The following is a 6,916-nucleotide window of genomic DNA, read 5'->3' on the forward strand; positions in this document are numbered from 1 at the left end:
CAATACTTGTTTTCTGTTGGATATATAACATCCTAATGGATATGAAGTGGTTATATACTTTTAAAAATTAAAAAATCGCTTCAATTGTAGCCTAGTATAACTTTAAAATTTTTTCTGTCATTAAGCATTCTTCAACAAAATAATTTTAATGACCAAGTAAAACATTCCACTGAATAAGATGTGCCATGATTTACTCAGTCAGCTCTCTGTTATTGAAAACTTGGGTATTTCCAATTTTTTGGCATTATAAAGAGTACTACATATTAATATTCTTGACTTTGCTTTAAATTTGCTCATAAATTCCTAAGAGCAATATTACTCTATCATAGAGCATAAACATTTTTCAAACTTTGAAATCAATTGCATTTTAAAATGCAGTTAGGGTGATAAAAGGCTGAAAGAATTGCTACTGATACTACACACTTAAGACTCCCAAGCAAACTGCTATTTAATCAGTTGAGAAATTCCCACACACAATGTAAAGAGTGGGCATTGTCTGTTAGTCCTCCAACAATTTGTCTTTCACCATTGACCTACATGGAAACCTTCAGTTTGGGAGAAGAATGTAGGAGCCTCTTAATAGAAGACTTGAGTCAGCAGCACTCGGGTGCTGACTAGTCTGTGTGAGCACACTTTCATTCCTGCAATTCACCCCTGGACCCAGGACCAACCTAAGTCCCTCTCCTTTTGCCCACTACTGAAATATGATGCTGTATCTCGGGGTGGAAATTGCAGAAGTATTTCAGGGTACCCAGGAATAACACAATTAAGAAACTGAAAAATAAGTTCAAGAAGAGGAAACATCCAGAAATAAATGACAACGTGCTGTCTTTCTCTTGAGCTTCCTCTCCATTGGTATAGTCCATGCCCCCAGAGAGCGTTAGATCTGGGAATTTTTGACAAACTTCAGTCATCCCTCTCCATTACTCAGTGATCAAGAATTCACTAATTAACTCTATTATTGTGTATATGTTAATACAGCCTGAGGTTCCTGGTCAGTCCAAACCCGTCTGCCCCCACTCAGTATCCTGATTCCCCTGCCCCTCTCATCATTCTCATTGTTCTACCATGAAACTTTTCATTCCATCCAAACTGACCTGTTTCCTATATTCTGAACAAGTAGCATATACTGTGAAAAATACCTTGGGACTTGGAATCTGACAATCTGAATTTGAATGCTGAGTCTGCTGTTGCTCTATTAGGTGACCATGGGCAAAATCCATAATCTTGCTAAGCCTCGAGTTTCCTCATCTGTATATTCCTTATCTGAATTGCTTGTATTAGTAGGTCCATGTCAGTTCTTCTAGATGGACTCTCTCCTGGAGCAGTCTTCATGGAGTCTGATACCAATTTTGTCCCAACAATAATTGCAACCTAAGTATAGCACTTCCTAGATTACCACAATAGCCTATAAGGAAAACAGAATAGGTAACATCATCATCATCATCATCATCATCTATTTCTCAGAGAATCAGATATATCAAGTGATTTGTCCAAGCTAACGTATGACAGAACTAAAAATTGGACTGGTTGCAAAGCTTATGCTTAGTCTCTCATCATAAAACCTCCTTCCATATTTAACTGGAAAAGACCATTTGTCCCTCTCCAATGTGGCTCAGTGGTTAAGCTTCCCTGAGTTAAATCTCTCATGCAAAAAAAAAAAAAAAAATCTCTTCAGTGTGTGTGGAGGCATGAAAGAAAGAAACATGATATGCAAATTCTTGAGGAATTCTCCAGGTGAGAACCTGGTACAAATTATTTCCTAGGGACCCAGAATAAAACCTGGGCCTTTGATAGGAGGGTGTCCTTTCTCTTATACCTTAATTAATTGCTACCTAGGGCAGCCCTCTTAGAAAGGATTCCTGCACACACTTGTTACCTGTTGGTGACCTTCTGCCCATAGCCCTCCAAAACTCAAAGACTCAAAGTTCCAAAGTCTGGATGCTGACTCCCCAGGAAGTAGTCCCCTGCAGTCACCCTCTGGGAACCAGAGTTCCTCCAGCATAGAGCACAACTCTCACCTAGCTCCAGGGCATCTTGGAGTACACAATGTAAACAATCCAGGACAATCCTGAAGAGCAGATTCCAAGGGTCATCCCTTCACTCCCAGTTTATTCCTTTTATCTGACAGCTCAACAGCCATTCTTCAGATTTAGGAAAGGTGTGAATTCAGAGTTCACCTGCAATCTCAGATGGAGCCACATCTCCTGACTTCCAGCCTTTCTGTCCAGAGTGTAAATCCACCCTTTGTCTTGGTGAAAACTCCTGGAAGGTGGTTGGGGATGTAGCTCAGAGGTAAAGCACTTGCCTGGCACGGGGGAAATCCTAGGTCCCATCCCCAGCACTGCAAACAAACAAACAAAATAAAAACTCCTGGAAGCCAAATGAATCTTGACTTAACAGAGGCTGAAACCCATCTCTGTTTTCCCCTGGAACCCCCAATCCCTGGCACTTGAGCACTAAAGGTCAATCTTGCAGGGTTACTTCCAGATTCATTGAATATCCTATGTATTCATTGAGAATTGCTTCCCAGGTAACTTGCCCCGCACTGAATGGGAAAGGGAAGGGTATAGAATCATCCCTCTCTCTCTCTCTCTCTTTCTCTCTCTCTCTCTCTAGTTGCAGTTGGACACAATATATTTATTTTGTTTTTATTTCTTTTTATGTGGTGCCGAGGATCGAACCCAGCGCCTTGCAGTGCTAGGCGAGCGCTCTACCGCTGAGCCATAACCCAGCCCAAGAATCTTCTCATTTTTTTTTTCTCAACCCAGTTTTCATGGAAAGCCCTACTTACAACCAACAAGCCTCATGTCAGCAACAAACCCCAAGTTGCACAAATGCCCACATTTACAATAAAGTTGTTTTTCTAAAGTAAGTATTGAGTCAATGATTTAATCCTACTCTAATTATTCTGGACCAAAACTGAGAGAGAGATCTCAATTCACACACTATTTTGGTAGATTGCTACATGTAGTCTCAGGCCAAACGTGCCTTCAACTTCCCCGGGTTTCTAACTTTTGCATCTGTCTCCCTTTCGGCTGAATTTCCCACTCCCACCATTTCATCTCAAACACTGAGAATCCAAACATCTCTCTTCCAAAGCTCTTAACCTTGGGACTTCATTTTCTTATTTCTTCACAGTCCTCCTCCCTGGCTGTTCTTTAGCATAACATCAACTCAGTCAAATGAAATAAACAAATATTTAGAGAGTGAGGAAGGAGGGGAAGATGGGGTAGGGGACAGCTGTGATTACTGACCCATCCTGCCCAGCTTCCCCTCACTAAGCCTGGTTGGGGAGACGAGACTCACAGTGGCGGTTAAGAAAAGCCTTGTATTTTATACTTTTCTCAAGACCAGCAATGAACAACTAGAATTTGAAATTTAAAAGTAATACCATTGCACATGCCTGTAATCCCACCTATCCAGGAGGCTGAGGCAGGAAATTACTTGAACCCAGGAGTTGAGACCAGGACAATATAGTGAGACTATCATAAAAGCGATACCATTTACAATCACATCCAAAAAGGAAATACTAAGTTATGAATCTAACAAACAAAACACATATAGGGGGCTGGGGATGTGGCTCAAGCGGTAGCGCACTTGCCTGGCATGCGTGCGACCCGGTTCGATCCTCAGCACCACATACCAACAAAGATGCTGTGTCCGCCGAGAACTAGAAAATAAATATTAAAAATTCTCTCTCTCTCTCTCTCTCTCTCTCTCTCTCTCTCTCTCTCTCCTCTCTCACTCTCGCTTTAAAAAAAAACACATATAGGATCTTTATGTGGAAAACCATAAACACTGATAAAAGTAAGAATTCTAAATAAATAGAGAGAGACTTAATGTTACTTTGTATATAAAAATCCATTGTTTTCCCATATACCAATAACTAGAATTTGAAATTTAAAAACATATTATTTGTAAGTCTTAGTTCTTAGTGTCATGTAGTTTAAGTGAACTTAGTGATCAGCAGTTTCAACTTGATTGTGTCCTTTAGCCAGAAATCCTAGGGTTATTGAGACCTTTTCATGCAGTAACCTAGGTCTCATCTGTAATTTGGAGTCAAAACAGTGTGTTGAGTGGCTCTACTTCCATGGATCCATCTAGGTACTATCTGTCAAGTCTTTTTCTTCTTCTCCAAGCCTCTTTCATTTGTGCAGTCCATTTTTCCTTGTAGGCTTCTATTCCTCCTTTTCTAACCTTCCTCCTCTCTTGCTTCCAGCTGGTTACTAAGCTTTGGTTACACATTCTCAAAGGCGCCTCCAACCTACAGTAAATCCTCCTGCCTCTGTGCCCTGGATAGCCCATTTCCCACCTCTGGTCTGGCTTCTCTGTTCTTTCTCTTCTCTGTTCTTCCACTCCTTCTCACTCCCCCAGGTGCACAGGTCAGAACTTCAAGAGTATACTGACCACCAGGTATGATGGAGCATGCCTGTAATCCCAGAAATTTGGGAGGCTGAGGCAGGAGGTTCAGAAGTTAGAGGTTAGCCTCAGTAATTTAGTAAGACCCTCCGCAACTTAGCAAGCCCCTGTCTCAAAATTGAAAAAAAAAAAAAAAAGAAGAAGAAGAAGGAGGAGGAGGAGGAGGAGGAGAACGAGGAGGATGATTGGGGGGTATAGCTCAGTGGTAAAGTACTCCTAGTTTCAATCCCCAGTATCATCCCCACCAAAAAAAAAAAAAAAAGGTGTGCTTATCAACTCTCGTTTAAATGTTTTCTCTAACAAATATTTGCATATGTGAACCCCACATTTGCCATATTGGCTTTCCGGACTTCCCAGCCAGAGGAACTCTGAAATTCATATATATTTTGGGAAATGAAGTTTTCCCCAGATGGTCTCTCCAAAGTACCAAAGCAAGGTCAGGGTTTGTGCACTCCTTCCAAGGCTCTGGGCAGAGGTTAGAATTCTCCCGGGTTCTTGCTCCCGACAGCGGTTGTTATTTTGTCAGTGCACCTGATAATGGGACACAACCTGACTCTTAGCTAAAATATACCCCAGAGTTTGAGGAAGATGTTGAATCATAAACTGGTATCCCCAGGGAAGGGAGAGAAATCTGCCCCGTTGCTCAAATAATTTCAAACCAGAGCCCCTAAAGAACACTTCCACAGGGAGAGAAAAAGAGTAGGAATATTGGAAAGATGATGAGCCAGGTGTGCCGAACGTTTTCTTAGCCATTCTCGGCCCTAGAAGGGGACAGGGGCAGCCCCACGTCTCTACTGGGAAATGTATTTCCCCTTTAAAATCGAGAAAGAAAAAAACAACAACATAACCCCAAATAGAGAATGTTTTCTTTTGTAACTGGAAGCAAACATGGCTGATGGCTTTAACAGCTGCCTGCCAACATGGCCTGAGGAGCAGACAAGCTCAAACATTTTTCAAGATCAACACATGTACAGTATATTAGGTCAAATTATAAATCCAGGAATAAAAGAACAAATAAACAAGTTTCAGCTTTTTCTAGGCTTCTGCATCCAACAGCAGCTAAATTAGACTCCAAAGCAGAGAAATCTGGATTCCAAGAAGGCTGGTCTCCCAGGAGTTCAAGTCAAAGTCTCCCTCTGGTAGGAAAAGAAGGTGTCCTTGTAGATTAACTGGCTGACGGCTGACCAGGTCCAGGCTGCAGGGAGGGCCCGGCAGAGGCTTCTTGTCTCTTAGCCAAGCAGACTGAGGATGTGTGGCAGGTTCACTTAAGGCCTGCCATTGACTCGATCTTTGACCCCAGTAAATCATTTAATATGCCATGTGTCTTTGTCCATATGTTCATGTTTGGTGTCATTTGGATGAGAATTCCAGCAAGTCTGAGTGTGCCACCCCTGAGGGCTTAATCTTTCCCTTTGGAACCCAAGGTATCTGGATGAACCAGACTGAAATTCCTGCAGATGGTGAGACCAGCCTTGCCTTGACTGTGGCTGCAGAAGTAGAAGGAATGTATTTGTTCTGGGTTACCAAAGCCACCACAAAAAGACAATTTTGCCTTCAGGCAAGAAAACCCCAGGGAGTGTAACAGGCAGGAGAATACTGGATTCCAGCACTCCTTTAGCTCTGTGACCTTGGGCAAGTCATATAGGCCAGGTTTATCCAGACGTGAGTTGGTCGTGGAGTCAATGAAATGGATTGCCACTTGCAACAAACAAACAAAAAATAAGCTGAATAAAACAGAAAATATCAGTGCTTAGTTCACAATAAGGATAGGTACATACGTGTGCACGTGTGTTTCCTGGGGTCACAATGCTCAATAGGTAACAAACAAATAAGTTTTCAAGCCAGTGGCTTAGACCAGAGAGTTTGATTTCCTCCTCTATTGAGTAGAAGTAGTTCATTTTTCACATGTAAGTAGCTAGAGGGTGTGTAACAAGGTTCCTAGCTTGGGCTGCAAGGTCAGGGCCAGCCTCCCTAAGGAAGTGACATAGAAGTGACATAGAAGTGTAAGCAAAGAATGAGTGTGGGGGAGGGGTCCTTCTAGATAGGGCAGCAGGTGTGAGAAGACCCTGAAGATGGAGAACCTTACCAGTCTTGCCTCAGAGATTTCCATTGAGAACCAAATGAGATGCAGCAGAGACACTTTGAACAACATAGCAATGAGAAAAAAACATGCTCCAAAGATGAGTTTAGTTTCCATTGAGCATCTACTCAATGACTATTGGCCAGATACTGTTCTAGGTTCTAGGGACACAGCAGTTCATGTGAAGGACCACTGCTCTCAAATTGTTCCCTTTCAAAGAGGGGCATCCTGTAAACACACAAAGCTAATTTCAGAGAGCAGTAAATACTACAGGGAAAAATGAAATCTGAAAGAGAAAGCGAATAATGGAGATTCAGGAGGTGTTCTAGAGGAACTAAAGTACCCAGTGTTCTTTAATGATGTGAACTTGCATACATCACCTACATTGCAAAACTCTGTTAAATAAGGATGCTT

The sequence above is a fragment of the Urocitellus parryii genome, chromosome 5 (genome assembly GCF_045843805.1).
Source record: "Urocitellus parryii isolate mUroPar1 chromosome 5, mUroPar1.hap1, whole genome shotgun sequence".
Classification (NCBI taxonomy): domain Eukaryota; kingdom Metazoa; phylum Chordata; class Mammalia; order Rodentia; family Sciuridae; genus Urocitellus; species Urocitellus parryii.